This window comes from Nannospalax galili, unplaced genomic scaffold (genome assembly GCF_000622305.1).
Source record: "Nannospalax galili isolate Female #2095 unplaced genomic scaffold, S.galili_v1.0 scaffold136, whole genome shotgun sequence".
Classification (NCBI taxonomy): domain Eukaryota; kingdom Metazoa; phylum Chordata; class Mammalia; order Rodentia; family Spalacidae; genus Nannospalax; species Nannospalax galili.
In genome coordinates this window covers 3,516,569-3,536,758 of record NW_008340872.1, presented here as the reverse complement: position 1 = coordinate 3,536,758, position 20,190 = coordinate 3,516,569, and the positions used below count along the sequence as shown (strand labels likewise).

Sequence of the window (20,190 nt, the reverse complement as noted above, 5' to 3'; positions counted from 1 at the left end):
TGAATTTTTCTGTATGAAACTGTGTATTTTGATAATGAAATGGAGATCTTTCTTAAAGTTTAAAACCTCATTTAATTATGTCTTATAGGGCTTTTACTGAGTACAATATTGTATAACTGTATTAATTCAACTGTAAACCTAAAAATTTACAGCCAATTTTGAAAGAGATGCATCTTAGCTCTGGAAATTGTTATTGAATATGTCAATGCTGTTGCAATGAAATGCTTCTTCTAATTATATGGTTATTAAATAAATAATTAAAACAAAAGAGTTTAAGGGATTACACTTCCCAGACATTAGGGACATTAGGCTTAAGTCTATATAAAACGTTAGATAATTATTTCTCATTGATGATTTTGTTCCTAATCAGCAAGTGCTGCTCAGATGCAAGACTTCAAATCTTGGTCTCCAATACTGTAGTGCCCACATGTCACCAAGGGAGACAACCAGCTTTTGTTCTAAAATGATGGATAAATTTGGTTTCTCCCCCTATCTAGAAGTCTTTGAGAGGGAACTGACACTGATTCTAACCACTCCAACAGCTATCAAAATGCCTGAAAGCAAATCCTGAATCCATCAGTCTAGAGTCCAGCCTTGGAAGATAAAAGAAAAACGAGGAGAAGCCCAATAGAGAGATGCTTTTGGAAGCCCTTGACAAGAAATTCCAGTGGACTCTCATATGAACATTTGAAAATTCCCCTGTTCTGACTTCTTTCTAGTTCCCTGTCTAGAACTTGTAAGGGTAACTACTCTTGCCTTCTCCTTCACATCTCCCATTCACCAGTCAAGGACTTTCTTTTCACCCTACAGATAAGAGCTATGCAATTTGGGAGTCTTTTAGATAGACCCATTGAAGGGGTGCTCCAATTGCCTCACCCCGTGTCCCTGTTCAGCATGGAAGAAGCCAGAGTGGTCTGCAACCCGATTGGCTATTGGCAATTTGGGTAACCTCTTCAGAGGATGGTGTGATAAGAATAGGAGGTAGGAATTTGCAAGGCAGTTAGGGTACAAAGACCCCAAAGAAAAGTAGTCAGTTTCTTGGCTAAAACTCACAATGCCCTTGGACCTCATAGCAACCTGCTCTCTTCCAAAGGCCAAAAATGTTGAAAATATTTGGGAGCTTTTATCTAATCCTTAAAAGATTTTAGGGTTACCTCTTCAGAGGGGGGAATGTTAGAGTAGCCAAAAGCCCCTTAAAAAATAAAGAAAGAAGAATAAGAGTACATGAAGTTATCAGAAAAAAAGTGAGGGGGAGCTATGGGAGGAGTTGGAGGGGAGGGAGTGGGCATGGATTTGATCAAAACACCTTACATGCATGTATGAAATTCTCAACAAATTATTTATTTAAAAAAAAAGAAGGCTGAAAGATGAGGTGATGGCACTGACTTTGAAAGACAATGAAAGAAGGAAATGAATCATTGTAAAAACCTGAGGTGGGGAAAGACGGTCATGTGCATGTAACTAAGTTCCTGGGTTGAGGTTGGGGCAAGAGTGGCAGCTGCCTCTTGCTCTGTCAAGCAAGACAGCATTCTGCTCACTGCAGCCTCGACGTTTTGCCCTGTGAGCAGAAATAACCTGCAGCTGAAATGAAAGGGCCCCTCCCCATCCCACTTCCTCCACCTGTGGGGCTAAGCCGGGCAGTTGAGGAAAGAGAGCAGCTGCATGTGATCAACTGAGGCTTGAGATTCTCAGCCCAGAGACTCTTGGTAGAGGAGCTGGTCCTCATCTGCCTCACACGTGGAGGTTTGAGGGCAAGTTCATGGCCCTAGCATTTGGTCTGTCAATAAATCTGACCCATGGTGTGATCACACCAGACTGGATCAGATCCAATTCTCCAGATGTATTTGGCCCTCTTTTCACTGCCTCTGGGAGAGTGGGAAGTTGCTGGGTGTGAGATTTTATGAAGAGAAGAATCAAACCCACATTAGAGCTTGCTGCAGCTCATCTGTCCTTGCCGAATTCCCTTCTTCCATGAAGCCTTTCACACACAGGCATTCCACATCTAGAATATTCTTTCTTCACAAATCTTTTTTTGATTCTTGCCACAGGCCTTCTTAGCAAATAACATTGCCACATACTTCCTATAAAAAACAGAAGCTGTCACTCAGGGGCTCTTTCACCTTCTCTCCCCAAATACCCATACCTCTGCCTTCCTTTCCTCTGTTACAAAGGATGCCAAGTCCTTGTTCCTATGGAGAGTCAGCCCTTTTCTGTGTTTCTGGATTCTCCTTGCTCCATCACAACCACTTCACTCTTGCCTTTATCTCCTTTTACCAATTTATCCTTCTCTACAGAATCATCCTCAATAGACTATGGGCGTGTACAACAATCTATCTTAAAAATAACAGACAATGACACACTACACAACTTTAAGGATGGCTAAAATCCAGCATGGTAACACCAAATGCTGGCAAGGATGTGGAACAGCAGGAACATTCATTCGTTGCTGAATGCAAAAACAATGCAGCCGTTTTAGGAGATAGCTGGGTAGTTTCTTATAAAACTAATTATAAAACATATTCCATGTGACCTTTCAATTATGCTCCTGGGTATTTCTCTAAGTGAATCAAAAACTGATATCTGGAGCTGGAGAGATGTCTCAGCAGTATATAGAGCACTGGGAGTTAAGAGCACTGGCTGCTCTTCCAAAGGACCTGGTTCAATTCCCAGCACCTACATGTCAGCTAACAACCATCTGTGACTCCAGTTCCAGAGGAACTGATGCCCTCTTCTGGCTTCTGAAGGCTTTGCATGACACTAGTGCAGTTAACATACATGCAGGCAAAACACTCATACACAAACACATAAAATATAAACAAATTATTTTTAAAAATTTATATCTACACAAAAAACATTTGTAGCAGTTTTTTCATTATTGCTTCAAACTAGAAGTAATAAAGATTTTTTAAAAAATAAATGAATGATAAACTGTGAGACATTTAGACAACAGAACATTATTCAGCATTAAAAAAAAAAAAAAAAACAAGCTATGAAACCACAGCAAGACATAAAGGTACCCCAGGTGTTGTTGCTAAGTGACAGAAGTCTGGAAAGGCTGTACACTGTACATGACATTCTGGAAAAGGCAAAAATATCGAGAAAGAAAAAAAAAAAAAACAGCATTAGTGGTTGCCAGGGACAGGGAAAAGGAGACACGAACAGGCAGAGCACAGGGAATTTCTAAGGCACTGAAATTAACCTATAGAATACTCTGAGAGTGGGGCTGATGAGATTGCCCAGAGGGTATTTGTGCACAGGCCAGATGTCCTAGGTCCAATCCTGGCTCCCAAGGGACACACACAGGGATGCACTTACATACATGCAGCCAATGCATTCATACACATAAAATAAAAATAATCAATAAAATATTTTTTAATTAAAAACTTAAAAAAGAATGTGGGAACAGAGAACACCTGGTATCACATTTTGGTGAAACAAAACATAGGCCATACAACTCAAAGTGAACACTAGTATTAACTAGGGACCTTCATTAATATTGGTGTATCGATACTGATTCATTGTCAATAACAAATACACCACATAATGCAATGATATTGTCATAGGAAAACCAGCAAGGAGGAGTGGGGTATTAAGGGAAGTTTATATGGAAATGCTCTACATTTTCCTGTTAGCCTAAATATACTCAATTTATTCTTAAAAGTACCCACCATTGCCCTCACATACCGCTTTGGCTCATGTACACTATAAAGCTTACACCCTGCTTCTATACACACATCATCTTTGATCATCTGCACACCAAAATTTCTTCAAAGTTGCTTTCTGTCCTTTCTCACCTCCCTCTTCCTCTGTGTATATGAGATTTCTTTTATACTCCCTCTACCTACATACCATTTCCTTTAATATTAACATCTTGTAGTAAGGTGAAATATTTATTATAATTGATGAACTAGTAGAGATACATTATTATGAACTAAAGTTGCATACTTTGCATTCTGGGTGTTTTACACCCTATAGGTTTTAACAAATGTACAAATGGCATATAGCCATGCATTAGTATCCTATAAAATAGTTTCACCATCCTAAAAATCTCCATGTCTACGGGGTGGAGAGATGACTCAGTGGTTAAGAGCACATACTGCTTTTGTAGAGGACTGGAGTTTGGTTCCCAGCACCCATGTCAGGTGTTTCACAACCACCTGTAACTCCAGCTCTGAGGATCCAATGCCATCTTCTGGCCTTTGTGGGCACTTAAAAACAGATGTCATATCCTCACTTACATAAATACACTTAAGTTACAAACCATAAGACAGTCATTCCAGCACCATTTGTTGGAAAGACTGTCCTCTTTCCATTGACTGTCTGCTGCTTTGTCAAAAATCAGTTGACTTGAGGCTGGAGAGATGGCTCATTAGTTAAGAGCACCAGCTGCTCTTGCAGAGGACTCAGTTTCGATTCCTAGCACCCACATGGTGATTAAACCACTCATAACTCCAGTTCTAGGGGATCTGAAGCCATCTTCTGACCTCTGTGAGCATTGCACGACACAGGTGCCCTTATATGCATGCAGACTATACTCATACACATAAAAATTAAAATAATAAATTTAATCACTTAACTGTATTTATGTTGTTCTTTTCTAAGCTCCCCTATTTGCCCAATCTGCTATTAATCATGATTAACATATATATATGTACATATACATATATATATATGAATTATTGATTAGGGCTATGGCTCTTTTTTTGTTTAGCATAAATAGAAATGGTGATGTTTCCATGCATACATATATCATTGCACTCTGTTCTTGTTTTCTATGTTGCTCCCCCTGGTCCCTTCCTCCTCTCAAATGGTTTCCTTCTGCTTTTTTGACATACATTCCATTACCCCCTCTTGTTCTCTGCCCCTCCCCTTGGACCTCTTCCTGTTCTCTCACAGTCCTCTTTCTACTCTCCTTTGCACATCTATACATATTTAAGTCCACATTCCACATGAGGGAAAGGGTGCCATTGGTCCATGCCTGGCTTATTTTGCTTAACATAATGATTTCCAGTCCCATCCATTTTCCTACAATTTTTTTTTCTTTTTTGGACAGTTTGGTTTTTTGTTTTTGTTTTTTTTTTGAGACAGGGTCTTATTACATAGCACTGACTGTCCTGGAACTCACTATGTAGACCAGTCTGGCCTCAGACTCACAGAGATCCACCTGCATCTGCCTCCCGAGTACTAGGGTTAAAAGGTTTTTTGTTTTGTTTTGTTTTGGGTTTTGGGTTTTTTTTTTTTGTTTTTTGTTTTTTTTTTTTGGTCTTTTTGAGACAGGGTCTCCCTGTAGCCCCAGCTGTCCTGGAACTCACTATGTAGACCAGGCCGGCCTTGAACTCACAGAGATCCGCCTGCCTCTGCCTCCTGAATGCAGGGATTAAAGGCGGGTGCCACCACGCCCGGCAAAAGGTTTTTTTTTTTTTTAATGTTTTATTTTATGTGCGTGAGTGTATTGCCTGCATGTATGTGAGTGCACCCGTGTCGTGCAATGCCGCGGAGGTTACAAGGAGACTTCGGATTCCCCTGGAACTGGAGTCAAGGACGGCTCATAGCCACCATGTGGATGCTGAGAATCGAACCCGGGTCCTCTGCAAGAGCAGTCAGTGCTCTTGACCTCTGAGCCATCTCTCCAGCCCCGAGTTAAAGGTATTTTAATGTGCATGTTTGTGGAAGGGAGCATGCTGTACAAAGTTTTGCATTGTTTCCCCACTTTTCAGAGGCTATTTCTGCAACTTCTTTGAAACTGTGGCTGAAAATATTTCCAATGCTGAGTGTCTTTTGCTCAGAACCAGGATCCCAGATGACATCCTCTCAAGTCTCGTGGGACTGGTGGGGATTCTGAAAGGGCAATACGAGAGGCTGTACCACCTCTCCTTGTTCCTAGTCCAGGAAGGGAGATGAAGGAATATCAGACCACATGGATAAAAACTTTATGCTGAGTGTGGTGGCCTTTCATTGTAATCCCAGTACCTCAGAAGGTAGCAGATGCTGAGAATCACAAGTAATTAAATAAAAAGAAAGAAGAAAAGAAATTAAAAGAAAAAAGAGTACACTTTTGGTGAGAGAAAATTTTCCATCTACATAAACCATGAACTGTCTTCCTTCTGCCTTTCCGGAGAGGCCTGAAAGTGAGAATGCTTAAAATAGCCTAGAAGTGCATTTAATTTCCCCCCCGTGTCTTCAGAAAGATTTCCATTAGCACATCCATTTTGATAGCTTGAGAACTGAGCTTGCACTACGGAAAGCTGCTTCATTTTCCACCTGTGAAGTATACGGCCTGTCAGTAATAGATAAGCAAACTAAGGAAAGAGTTGCCTTTCCCCTTGCTCTGAAAACACCTTGGTCTTTGGGGGCTGGGAAGTGTTAAGGAAAGACCCAGGGAGAAGCAGAGGTAATAATATTTATAATACTTGCTTGTGCCACAAATTGTGTCAGCCCTTTATAACTCAGTGGTAGGGATTCTTACTCCTGTTTTAATTGATTAGAGAGTTATAGTCAGAGAAGTTTATAAAACCAGTATTTACAGGAACTGGGAAGAGAACTCATTCTTTTGTGCTCTCCTGGACTGGACCTGGGGCCTAGCCCATGCTAGGCAAGTGTTCTACCACGGAGTTACAACTCCAGCCCTTTTTCTGCTTTTCATTTTGAGACAGAGTCTCGCTAAGTTGCCCAGGCTAGCCTTGAACTAGGTCTGTATCCAGGCGGCCATTGAAATTGAGATCCTGCCTTAGCCTCCAGAGTTGCTAGGGATTACAGATCTGCACCACCCGGCCTGGCATCCAACACATTTTTATTAAGTTGTCTCTAAGTACCAATCTAGCCCGGTGAAGCTGTTGCAACACATTAAACAGCCCAAAAAATCCGTTACCCCTTGCTCCCTGGACGGTACTAGGAGGGGGTGGGGTTAGGGCAATGGGTAAAGGACTCACAGACTATCCAATGGTGTCCCGGCCCCGCCCCTGGCCCCGCCTCTCCCAGGAACAAGGTTGGCAAAGCTACCCAGAGCCTGGCGCTCTGTGCGCTGGGCCGACTCTGAACCCTGGGGAGACCCCGGGGAAAACCTTCGGGCAATCGGGGACCCTCCTATACCCAGACAGCCGGCCATCCCCGGCCTCTCAGCCCGCTTTCGCCCGGGGTCTGGCCTAGGTCGGTACTCCTTTGCCCTCCTGCCGTGCCCATCCCTGCTGCCCGCTCCGTAGCCGGATCAGGAGGTGGCCTGAGGGTGCATCTCGGAGGGCATCTTCCCGACCAAACTCCCAGGTGAGGCAGGACCCGCAGGGACGGTGGGGACGTGGGTGGGGACCGCCAGCACCCCTGGCAAGGAAGCCAAGGCTGCCTCCCGGATGCCAGTTCCCGGAATCCCCCTTCCAGCTTCTGCTCCACGCCCCGCCCCGCCCCGCCTTTTCCTGCCTTTCTTCCCTCGCAGTTCTGGGGACTCTGGCCCCCAGCGGCCCTGCACCCCTCTCGCGGGCGTCCTGGGGTCCCCTGCAGTCCCTGGATCGTCTCGGGACGGTCCCCACGCAGCCTTCGTGGGCAGGCTGTGCTTACACTGCCGGGGCGCCCTCCGCTTATCACCCCTGCAGTAAACTTGCATTTTTTGTGTGTGTGTCTAGCCCTGGGCACCCCATCTGCCCGCACCCTACCAGAAGGGTGCATGGGACACCTGGGGACTAGACTCTGCGAGATCCCCAAGAGGGTCCAGATTCCTCAGGACCCACCCCGCCTTGTCAAAGTGGGCTACTCGCTTGGGCCTCTGGGTCCAGGTCCCAGGCCTGACCCCCAGCAGAAGCCCCAGAATCGATTGTAAGCGCGCCAGATAAATCAACAGGGCAGCCAGCTCTGGTTGCAGTGCCCTGCATCCTGACCTGACAGATGCTCCCCTGAGACGGTGGGAGGTCAGGGACAAGGACGAGGTGTCCTAGCCTGTCGACATGTGTGCAAAGGGATGAGATACTGGAAAGGTATTGCTGGAGTTCTGTAGGATATTGGTTACTTGTGCATCCATTCAAGCCAAGCCAATCAGTCATATGCAGGGCGGAGTTGGTTCCACCGACCCATTTGGCCATTTATTTGGCTATACCAGCTTTTGTGTTTTAATGTTTGTTTGGTGTCCTTGTTTTGTTTGGCAAGAGGTCTTAGGAAATATAGTCTGTGTCCTCTGACCCTGGCAGAGTTCTGGGGCTGTGATCAGAGGCCATCCTGTCCCTTGTCAATTCATGTGTTTGGCCTTAGGGGGGGGGGGGGGCGGCGCGCGGAGCAGAGGCCACACCAAAATGTGTTCTAAGAGAAACATCGAATTAACTAACCTCGCTAAGGGATTGGACAGGTCTGATAAGATTTAATTTGTTGATCTCAGGAAGTGACTTGACCTTTTAGCTTCTGTAGTTCACAAGTGGTTTTTCAGTTTTAAATAATAATTTTTTAAAGGGTGACTATTTTTACCATTCTTCTAAAGTTTTTCAGTTTTTTTTTTAAAGTTAAAGAAGGGCTGTGGATGTATGTAACTTAGTGATAGAGCTTTTTCTTTGCATGCTAAAGGCTCTTGGTTGGATTCCCAGGGCTGCAAAACTTAATTAACTTTAAGTTAAAGAAAATTCCCCTAAGGTTTGGCTCAGGTTTCTTAACAAAGGGTCCTGACTTATGGTAAAGAAAAGAAAAGAAAAAAAATTTAGAAAAACCAAGACATACTGTTTTAGAAATGAAACTTTTTTTCCTTTCTGTTTTGGGGGGCCAGTGCTGCAGATCAAACCCAGAGCCTTACATATGTGAGGTAAACATTCTACCACTGAGTCACATCCCCATCCCAGAAATAAAATGCAAGTGGGGTGTGTGTGCGTGCGTGCGTGCGTGTGTGTGTGTGTGTGTGTGTGTGTGTGTGTATGTATGTTTTAGTAGCCAAGCATGGTGGTCCATTCATGTAATCTCAGAACTCAGGAGGCTGAGGCAGAAGGATCTTGTGTTAGAGGCAGGTGTAGGCTACATAGTGAGATCTTCTCAAAAAGCAAAATGTAGACCCTTTCCAAATGTGTATTCCTTCACTCACACTTGCACACACAGAGTCACAGTGGACTCATTTTTCTGTTCCATTTATAAACCTTCAAACTATTGAAGAATCAATGGTGCATAGATACTATTTGATTATTGATCTTCATATTTTTTCTAAAGTAACACCCAAACTAAAATGTTATGATTGTAAGATATACTTTAAAAGTATGTAATCAACTAAGAAAAAAGCCATTCACGTTCTCATGCCTGATTGCAGAGATGTTCAAATGTCAAAAGGAAAAGCCCATTCTAGTCATGAAATATCAGTGTAGGAACAGAGCCCTGCTTATCCACAGCCTTCATGCTGCAGCCGCACAGCCATCTCTGCCGAACAGGTACTAACCATTTTTCATGTCATTATCACCTACACACAACAGTGTGACTAGTTGCATTGTATGGGGTGTCCTAAGTCATCTAGTGGTGAGTTACAGTACATGCTCTATGTGCTCTGTACAGATACTGTGCTTATTTATGTAAGGGACTTGAGGGTCCTTGGTTCTTGGTACCCTGGGGAGGAGGGGTCCTGGAACTAGCCTCCAAGGGATACCCAGTGACCACTGCCTGTTTCCCTGAGGTCTGTTTCCTCCACATCCTAAAAGAATGGAGCTAGAAGGGCTGGGGAGATGGCTCAGTGGGTGAGATCCCTTGGCGTGAAAGCAAGAGGAACTGAGTTCAGATCCCCAGCACCCACATAAAAGCTGGGCATAATTCTGCATACCTGTAACCTCAACACTGGAGGGCAGAGACAGGTGGATCCCAGGAGCTTTCTGGCTAGCTAGCCTAACCCAAACAGTGAGCTTTCGGTTCAGTAAGAGACAAGTCTCAAAAACATAATGTGAAAGTGATAGAGGAAGACATTTGATGTCTTCCCCCACACTCCCACCCAGCCTCCACTTATATCACAGGCACCACACACCCAAACATACATGACCACATGCACATGCCAAGAGAGAGAGAGAGAGAGAGAGAGAGAGAAAATATGAAACTCGAAAAGAGCTCAGTGTGGTGATGCACCCTATAATCCATGCATTCATGTGGCTAAGAGAGGAACATTCATACCAGTTCAAGGCCAGCCTGGGCTGCCTAGCAAGACCCTATAGCAAGAGAAAGAAACAACAAAGAGAATTAAAGTAGTGGTGTGCAATCGGGGAGGAATAAAGGAAAATCACTGGGAGAGGAAGCTGGCTGACTTAAACGAGAGTCAGAGGAAGCTCAGTAAATAGACCAGGGAGTAAGGAGTTGCAGGGGCCGCTGGAAATGTTCTCTGGAGCCAGGGGGATGATGGACATGCAAAAAAACAAGCAAACAAATGAAAAAAAAAAAAACAGCAACAGCAACAAAAATGGACTTGTTAGTTACCCTAGAAGCCAGAGTTTTACAAATTGAAATTGGATATCCTTAAGCTTTATCTTGGTTTTTGTTTGTTTAATTCTGAGACTCTTTAAAATACTTTTAAATTTTAATCAGGCTTCAAGCACTAGAAATTGTTCTGGCAAGTCAACAAAAATCTTGAACATTTTTCATAGAGGAAAAGAAGGAACTCTCCTTTTCTCACAGAAGAGCAATGGACCTTTGTGTGGACAGAGGGGAACGAGAGGGGAAGGAACTCCAAATATCTTCCCCAGTCAACAAAAAAGGAAGGGTTGACACCACTTGCCTCTCTCCTGCTGGCAGTGAGCAGCATGCCCCACACCAAAGTCTCCCTGGACAAAGCAGGCCCAGAGTTCTGACAAAGACTAAGAGCTCTCTTGTTTGCCTTCTCCCCCATCCCAGTACCAACTGCTCTTGCAGGGACCAGAGGCTGTTCTGGTTTTCCTGAACAAAGTAGGATCTGATCAACTTATAAGAGGAAGTCAATATTGCAATCCACGGTATCACAGTAGAAGGGAATGAGTCATCCAGCAGGTACAGCAGAGGGAAATGTGGAGGAAGGCAACGGACAGCAGAGCTTACTAAGAGTTTTACTTTCACATAGGTGTCTGGGGCTGGGGATGCAGCTCACTTGGTTGAATACTTGCCTCACATGCATGAGGTCTGTTAGGTTCAGTCCCCAGTACTGTATGTGCCTGGTGAGGCACCTGTAATCCCAGCATTCAGAGAAGTGAAGGCAGGTGGATCAGAAGTTCAAGGTCATCCATGTCCACATAGTGATTTATGAGATACATGAGACCTGTCTCAAAAATATATACATATATAATTATAGATGCACATATACACACATATGTGTTTGTGTGTGTGTGTGTGTGTGTGTGTGTGTGTGTCTTGGAGTAGAAGCAATTCCTTATACCCTACAACTTGATAAAAATTTTGAGTTTCATGCTGAAATGTTGACGTGCAGGCGACCACAGCTGCTGTGAGTTTACCAGTACTTTGGTCCTGTCATGTCCAGTAGACACTGTTTTGTCCCTCTCCTCCTGACCTCTAGCGCTTATAACCTTTCTACTCCTTCTTCCACAATATTCCCTGAGGCTTGTGGGAGGAGGAAGTGTGCTGTAGATGTCCCATTTATGGCTGTGCACTCCACAGACACTTATTTTCTAACCTATTGTGAGTTTCTGCGTTAATTGCCATCCACCGCACAGAGAAACTTCTCTGATAAAGGCTGAGAGCTGCACTGATCTATGGGCAGAAAAATAGGAATTTAAAGGACACGATACTATGTCCATTTAGCAAAATAATAGTAGTAAGTTCACCCCTGGGGCCTAAATTGATGGCTGTTAAGGGAAGGAAAGTCAGTTTTCTTTAGGGATGTGGTTCTGACCACTATGCTCCAGTGGATGGCCCCAGACCTGTTGGTATATGGGCAGCATAAACTGGACTCAGTGGATTATAAAGGGGAAACAAAGGTCATGAAGTTTGAAGGGAGATGGAGGTATAGATCCAGAAGGAGTTGGAGAGAGGTGTAAGAGGTGGATATGATCAAATACGTTGTAAGCGTGTATGAAATTCTCAAGCAATTAATTTAAACTTTGGGGCAAGATAGATGGCTCAGCAGTTGAGAGTACTGACTTATCTTGCAGAGGACTCAGGTTCAGTTTCCAGCACCCACACAGCAGCTAACATGTCTCCCTAACTCCAGTTCCAGGGGATCCGACGCCCTCTTCTGGCCTCCATGGGCATTGCATGACACAGGTGCACTTATATACCTGCAGGCAAAACACTCATACACGTAAAATAAATAAATAAATCCTTTAAAAAACTGACAGTGGAAAGACTTGATTTAAGCCCAGATGAAAGCAGAGGAAAGGGACAAGATCAAATCAGAAAGAATCTATTCTGGAAGGCAGATAAAACATAATCAGGTATTTAAGATAATTGGAATCCCTCACTTAGAGAAACCTACAGGCACAACAGAAAGTGCAGATCAAAACAAAACAGAAGGAATAGCACTGGGGCAAAGAAAAACAGCTAGACGCCTTCAAAAAACTTATATGGGAATGCTCGGCCCTAAGACAACTGAAATGATTCCAATTTAAAGAAAAAACTAGTTAGGGATTTGGGAAGAAAAGGAGAAGGACAGAAAAACAAAGCTGAGCTGACCTTGGACTTCCCCCAGAATCCGATGATTCAGAGGGCAAGATCTCAAAGAAAGATACTTCCCAAGGGAGTGCTTTGTCCCCTCAACCTGTTTTTCAAGTTGAAAGTCAATGGACAGACATTCTCGAACGGGGGGGGGGGCTGGAAAACAAAATCCAGAAAACAGCAAATTATCATAAACAAGAATAAAATGAAAGCAAAATAAGAGCAAGGACAATTTTATTCTGGTGCAGAATAGATTCGCCAATAGGGAACACACACAGGCAATTAAAAGCCAGAAGAGGGTCTGAGGCTTTTATAATAAAGCCAGAATTCTTTGAGGGAGAGAAGAAGGATCAGGGCAAGTCTAGCAGTTGGAAACCAACACAGAACATTATGGTCCTCATAAGTTTTGTAAACATTTGTCAGAGGTCCAGGTCAAAAAGCAAGAAGTCATGTTGGGGAGATGGCTCAGTGGGTAAAGCATGCAAGCATGAAGATCTGCATTCACTGTGGAGGTGGAGGCAGGAGGATCCCTGGGACTTGTTTCCCAGCCAGTCTAGCCAAATCTGTGGGTTCTGGAATCAGTGAGAGACCCTCTCTCAAAAAATAAGGCGAGGCTTCCCTTAGGCATTTTAGCACAAGTAGCCCACTGCTCCCTTGCAGTGTACCCTGTACTGTCTCTTTAAACAAAACTTCATGTTGTGTTGCAAGAAAGAAAGAAAAGAAAGAAAGAAAGAAAGAAGGAAGGAAGGAAGGAAGGAAGGAAGGAAGGAAGGAAGGAAAAAGAAAAAACTGATAAAGACACCCAACATTGACCCCTGGCCTCCACATTCACACACATACATGTGAATGCACGCACATGTACAAGCATGCACATAAATAAATAAATAAAAATTAAAAAGCAAAAACTGGTCATTCTAGTGTTTCTCAAAGCTTGAAAGGTATTGTTAGATTCCAGAAAATCACTTGCTCCGGCAAATTGTTATCGATACAGTGCTTGGGTAGCAACTTACCTCTGTCAGAAATATCTCCAAGGTTCAGAAAAGGATGTCTGCTCTCTTTGTGACCATCTCTGCAGCTGTTTTGATTGTTCCATCTCAAATGGTACAGAGAGGCTCCTGGGGGCTGGGGGTGGACAGTGTGGATTGTCACAGGTGGGGACCGGGACCCCTGCCTTGGCTTCGTGAGGACTCGTCATAGACGACTTAGTACCTAACATGCCTAGGTGCTTCTGCTGTTCCCACATTCCTGTTCCCCAAGACCCACCTTCCTACAGCGTATTGGCCATGTCTAAGTGCCTCCTAAACCCCTGCTCCAAATGTGCTGTTACCTGAGTTAAGGGTGACTTAAAGGCTTATCTTCTCAGACCTAACCTCCAGCCAGCTGCCCCATTGGTAGAAGCATTGCCAGCCCTGAGAAGGAACAGCCTCTGGGGGAGTCTCTCAGGGGTCTCTGGAGGGACTGTGCCCTACCTAGCCCCAGTCTATGGCAGGTCTGAAGCTCCCAACCCTGACCTCCCAGCTCCCACACCAGGAGGGCTTCAGTGAAACAATGGGGCTCTGCTGATATGTCCCAGTTGGCACCCAAACAAGGAACAACAGCATTCACAGGTCCCAGACAGTCCCTTCCTGGTGGGGAAGGGGAAGCAGCCCAAATATGAGCTGGGGCTCTGAGCCCAGAATGCACCAGTGACCCATCAGACATTGCTAACAAAGCATGAAGTCAAAGGTAAAATTGTTAGGAATTTTAAAATGGGAAGGCATGGAACCAAGTTTAGGACCTTTCTACACACAGGGCCCTGAGGAAAAGAGGGACTGGCTTTAGAAAGGAGATAATAGCAGCTCTGTTTTAGGAAGACTGAGCTGTTTGGGTCCAGGAAGAGTTTTAAGGGGCTTTATTAACAATTCAGGCAGGGCTCCAAGACTAGATATTAGATTTGACAAAGAAGAATCGAGATAGAAGACATCTGGTTTGGGGCTGGAGAGATAGCTCAGCGGTTAAGAACACTGGCTGTTCTTGCAGAAGACCCAGGTTTGAATTCCAGCACCCACATGGAAGCTAACAACTGTCCGTAACTCCAGTTCCAGGGGGTCCAACAGCCTCTTCTGTCCTCTGTGGGCATTTCATGACACCAGTGCACTTGCTTATATGCAGGCAATAGACACATACACATAAAATTAAATTAAATTAAATAAAAACCTTAAGTCTATAAAAAATATATTGCTATAAAATATTACTAATTCTTTACATGTTAGACAGCTCCAGAAAAAGAGGGCTCAATATGGCTCAATACGGCTGGGTAACCAGGGAAGTCTTTACAGAGAAGGCTTAAGCAACCAAGGGACCAAGCCTTGCTGTAGACACATAATGAAAACAAGGATCTATCACATTAAAAAAAAAAAAAAAGCAGGACAGAAGCACAGGTCAGGTGTTCAGGTGAAAGGGAGTCATGTCTCAGATGTAACATTCTACCACAGAGGTTTGCCCTGCATCTAGAGGAATGTTCCTAGCCATGCGGCCTGTCTTCTGTGAAGTTGTGGAGGGAGGTCCTAGCACATAACACAAGGCTGTCCTGGCAGATACTTCTACAGGGTTTACAGGACTATGGGATACATTGTTGAGAAGGTGATAAGATATCTCTGCAGCACAAATGTAAATTTTGATATGAAATCTGAATTTTTCTAGATGATTCCATTCTGTGGGCCCTGCTCCAGGACAGTCAAGAGGACTTTTAAAGTTATCGGTGGCTTAAACTCATTCTGCCATTTCATAGTCTTTTTTCACTTTGAATTGGGTCTCAAAACTGTCCCAATATTTGAAGTGTGGGGACCAAAGACTATCCAGGACCTATAGGGCCTCATTGCTTTCATGGCTAAAAAGTTTGAGATAGAGGGCTAGAGAGATGGTTCAGCCGCTAAGAGCATTAGCTGCTCTTGCAGAGGACCTGAATCCACACGGTGACTAACAACCATCTGTAACTCCAGTTCCGGGGATCTGATGCCTTCTTCTGGACTCCATGAACATTGCATGCACCTGGTGCACTTACTACATACATGCAGGCAGAACACTCATATATACATATGAGTATATATATATATATATATTCATACGAGTATATTATATATACTCATATATATATTATATATAATAAAAATCAGCAAACTAAAAAAAAATTAAAGTTTGAGAAAGAAAAGGAAGGAATAAGATCATGTGGAGCTCCTTAAAATTCTATCTCACCTTGCAGTGGTTCCGGAATGCTTTCTAAGACTCAAAACCCATATTTCTCGGGAATTGGTTCTAGGATCTCTTAGGGACACCACACTCTGAAGATCCTCAAATCCCTTGTATAAAATGCTATCATGTTTGCATAAAATTTAATAGCCATCCTTACCAGACATGGTGGTGCACATCTATTATCCCAGAACTTGGGAAGTAAATAAGCAAGAGGCTCACTCAAAGTTGAGAGGCCAGCGAGATGGCTCAGCAGGTAAAGCTGCCTGCCAGGCAAGCCCAGGGACCTGAGCTTAATCCCTTGAACCCACAAAAAGGTTGAGGTAGAGAGACAACTACACATAGTTGTCCTGGGACCTGCACACACACACACACACACACACACACACACACACACACACACACACGGTCATAATTTTTTTTTAAATGGGACTGGGACTGTATCTGGCATGCATGAGATCCTGAATTTGAGCCCCAGAACCACATAAAACCTTGTGTGATGGGACACACCTGTAATCCCAGCACTTAGGAGGTAGAGACAGGAGAATCACAAATTCAAAGTTATTTTCTGTTACACAGCAAGTCTGAGGCCAGACTAGATTACATAAGACCCCTTCTCAAAAACAAAACAAAGAACCAAAGCTCATTTCCCAATTTATAGACATCCTGTTGCATAATTAATCTCTAAATTTCATATAATACCAATACAATACAAATTATATGTAAACAGTTAACACTATATTGTTTAGGAAATAATGACAAGGAAAAATTATCTGTACCTATTCAGTGTGGATGCAGTTCTTTTTCTAGTATTTTTGATCCACAGCTGGTTGAATCCACTGATGCAAAACCCACAGATACAGAGAGTTAGCTGTGCCTGGAACTCACTATGTAGATCAGGCTGGCCTTGAACTCACAGAGATTTGCCTGCCTCTGCCTCCCAAGTGCTGGGACTACAGGCGTGTGCCACCATGCCCAGCCAGTTTCTAAATGGTAATATATACTTATACCAGCACAGGCAAATCAAAAGGAGAGAGAGACAGAGACAGACAGACAGAAAGACAAAGAGAGACAGAGACAGAGAGACAGAGAGAGAACTCATATCATGAAGGGCCAAGTTCTTTCATACTTAAAAAGAGAGGCTGCCAAAAAAAAAAAAATAACCAACACCACAATACAAAAAATGCTGTCCTCAGAGACAGGAATAGACAATTAACAGGAAAGGAAACATAAATAGCCTTTAAGGGGCTGGAGAGATGGCTCAGTGGTTAAGGGCACTGGTTATTCTTGCAGAAGTCCTGGGTTCGAATCCCAGAACCCACATGGCAGCTAACAACTGTCCATACTCCAGTTCCAGGGGATCTGACGGCCTCTTCTGTCCTCCACGGGCATTGCATGACACGGGTGCACTTACCTACATGCAGGCAATACACACATACACATAAAATAGAAAAAAAATAATAAATTTTTAAAAATAGCCTTTAAATGTATGAAAAGATACTGAAACCTCACTCAGAAGAAGAAACACTAATTTTATAAAACAATGTTTTATTATAAATTTGATAGACACTCAAGAGATGGATAATACAAAGAGTATGAGGATAGGCAAATCTTTCATGTGTTCCAGGTAGTTTTGCAAATCAATACAGCCTTGAAGGCAGGCAGTGAGACAGATTCTACTAAAATTAGATTGCTGGGGCTGGAGAGATGGCTCAGTGATTAAGAGCACATACTGTTCTTCCAAAGGGCCTGAGTTTGATTCCCAGCACTCACGTCGGGTGGCTCACAATCACCTGTGACTCCAGGGGAATCCCACGCCTCTGGCCTCCACAGGAACTTGTACTCTTATGCACATACCTGCACGTAAGTATACACACATACCCATAATTAAAAATAAATCTTTTTAAAAAATTAGAGTGCGTAGCCCTCCCTTGCCCGGTCTCTACTCTTTGTTCCTTCAGACCCACCTTCCACCTTCCCCTCCCCTCCTTTACTCCATCCTAGGCTGCTGTCTTCCAGGGACACACCATCATCACAAATAGCCCCGGCTGAGTTTAGTTAATAGGAACCCCAAATAAGGAAAGAGAGGGACCCAGTAAGAGATAGTTATTCCTTAATTCCCTGAAATTGCCATGCCTAGAGGTGTCATTTAGCTTCATGTCATAAGTTTTCACACAGGATGTTCTCTTTCTAAATTTGTGTTAGATTTTATTTTTTCTCTTCAAGTCCAAAGCTGTAACAGTACCCCCTGTTGTTAGCAGGAGGCACTGAATGTCCCCCTAGTACTGTGCATGCATCTTACACATTTATAACTAGACCTCATTAAAATCTTCCTTAAAATACACTATCTTGAGTTTGCTGTTGGGTGAGCTAGAGTTGCGGTCCCTTCCCATGAACCTGGAGCCTTAGTCCCCTCCTGTGAACCCAGAGTTGTGGTCCTCTCCAGTGAGCCTGAATTGTGTGGTCCCCTTCCGTGAACCTAGAGTCATGGTCTCCTCTGGTGAATCCAGAGCTGTGGTCCCCTCCTATGAGCCTGAGTTGTGGCCCTCTCCCATAACCTGGACTGGGTAATTTTTAATAAACAGAAATATATTTGGTTCATAATTCTGGACACTGGGAAATCCAAGATCACAGGCATAGAAAGGAGTGACTGGAGCAAGGGAACACTAAACCCCAACAGGATAAACACCAAATCCTACAGTTTCATATCTGTCATCTAGGACCCTCATCTGGGCTTCAACAGCCTTGGATAGCCCTGCCCCTCCAAGCTCTGTTGCCTGTGATGCTTGTGGCCTCTCTCTTGGACCAGTTTCAACTCAGTGTCTGCAGCTTTCGTAGGTGACGATCCCACATTTCTGACATCTCTGATGTCTAGGATCTCCATTGTGTCTTGGGCTTTGCTTTCATGGTTTACACACAGCCTACTGAGGCGCTGCATGCAGGGAACCCATGCATGTTACCTATCCTCAGTGGCCTTCTGGAACCTTGGCACAAGTCTCCGTGAATACTTTCACTCTTGTATCTTGCATTCCTACAAAAACATCACCATGTGCACAGCGCCAAGTTCTACTACCAGCTTAAGATGTAGCCTGGCCTCCATGGCCCACGGCCACAGAAGACTCTGTGTGCACTGTGTGGCTGAAACTGGGTAAACACTTTCCTAGGCATCAGATTTGCAACAGGATACCCTAAAGACTCGAACTTTTAGATGGAGAGTTTGTATGGTTATACCCTGGAGCTCTAGATCAGTGGCATCTTGCCTTCAAGGTCACTGCAATCCTGGTACAGAGGCCTTGGTTTCCCTTAATGCTGTTAACAACTTTAACATGCTTTATCCATACCTTCCTTACCAAACTACATATTTTTCCTGTCTTTCTAATCCAGTTGTTCTCTGTGTAGACCTGGGTTAGAACAGTGAACAGCAACTATGACAGCCTGAATACCTATCTTGTCTTGAAATTTCCTCCTCCAACCAATGAGTTCCTGACTTTTTAAGCCAACCTCACTCAAATTTGCAGAACACAGGCAGGATTCAGCAGATTCTTTGCCAGACTATAAGAATGGCTTTTAGCCAAGTTCCCAATAGAGTCCTTGTTCCCTTCTGAAACCTTATGAGTGTAGTCATCACTGTTTGTGTATTGGCCCCCTTTCTGGTCCTCCAAATTTCCACCAAAATGGCCCTTCAAGCTGTGTTTATACAGTACTTGAAGGCTTCTCTACTCAACATCTCCAAAATCTTCCACATTATTCCCACAACCAGCCCAAAGACCACAAACCACAAGATCAAGTTTACCCCAGCAATGACCACAAATGACAGACAGTATGTCCATAGAGGAAAGCGGTATGCAACTATTGTTAAAAAACAAGAAAATTGTCTTTGGTAGAAAGACTTCTCAACTCGTATTCAAATAGAAAAAATGAAGTAGCACAGAGACTGTATATTTTATCTCTTGTCTGAAAGAAAAGGGAGGGGCTAGAGAGATGACTCAGTGGTTAAGAACACTTGCTGTTCTTCCAGAGGACCCAGGTTCGATTCCTAGTGTCCACATGGTGCCTAACAACTGTCTGTAACTCCAGTTCCAGGGGCTCTGACCTCTGACACCCTCTTCCAACCTCCGTGGGCATTGTCTGCGTGTGGTACACTTATAAATGCAGGCATAGCATGCATACACATTAAAATAGTGACTCAGTGGTTAAGAACACTTGCTGTTCTTCCAGAGGACCCAGGTTCGATTCCTAGTGTCCACATGGTGCCTAACAACTGTCTGTAACTCCAGTTCCAGGGGCTCTGACCTCTGACACCCTCTTCCAACCTCCGTGGGCATTGTCTGCGTGTGGTACACTTATAAATGCAGGCATAGCATGCATACACATTAAAATAGAAAATATAGTAAA

The 20,190-nt window shown here is 43.8% G+C and overlaps 1 protein-coding gene across 1 annotated transcript in view; it reads left to right on the top strand.

Annotated features, from left to right (window-relative positions):
* Positions 1–6,962: 6,962 nt before the first annotated feature.
* The window catches only part of Ifnar2 (interferon alpha and beta receptor subunit 2), a 44,861-nt gene continuing 31,633 nt past the window's right edge, over positions 6,963–20,190 (top strand). Inside the window, exon 1 of the mRNA XM_008835967.3 lies at positions 6,963–7,260. The gene's annotated coding sequence lies outside the window, so the exon portion shown is untranslated. The remainder of the gene's footprint in view (positions 7,261–20,190) is intronic.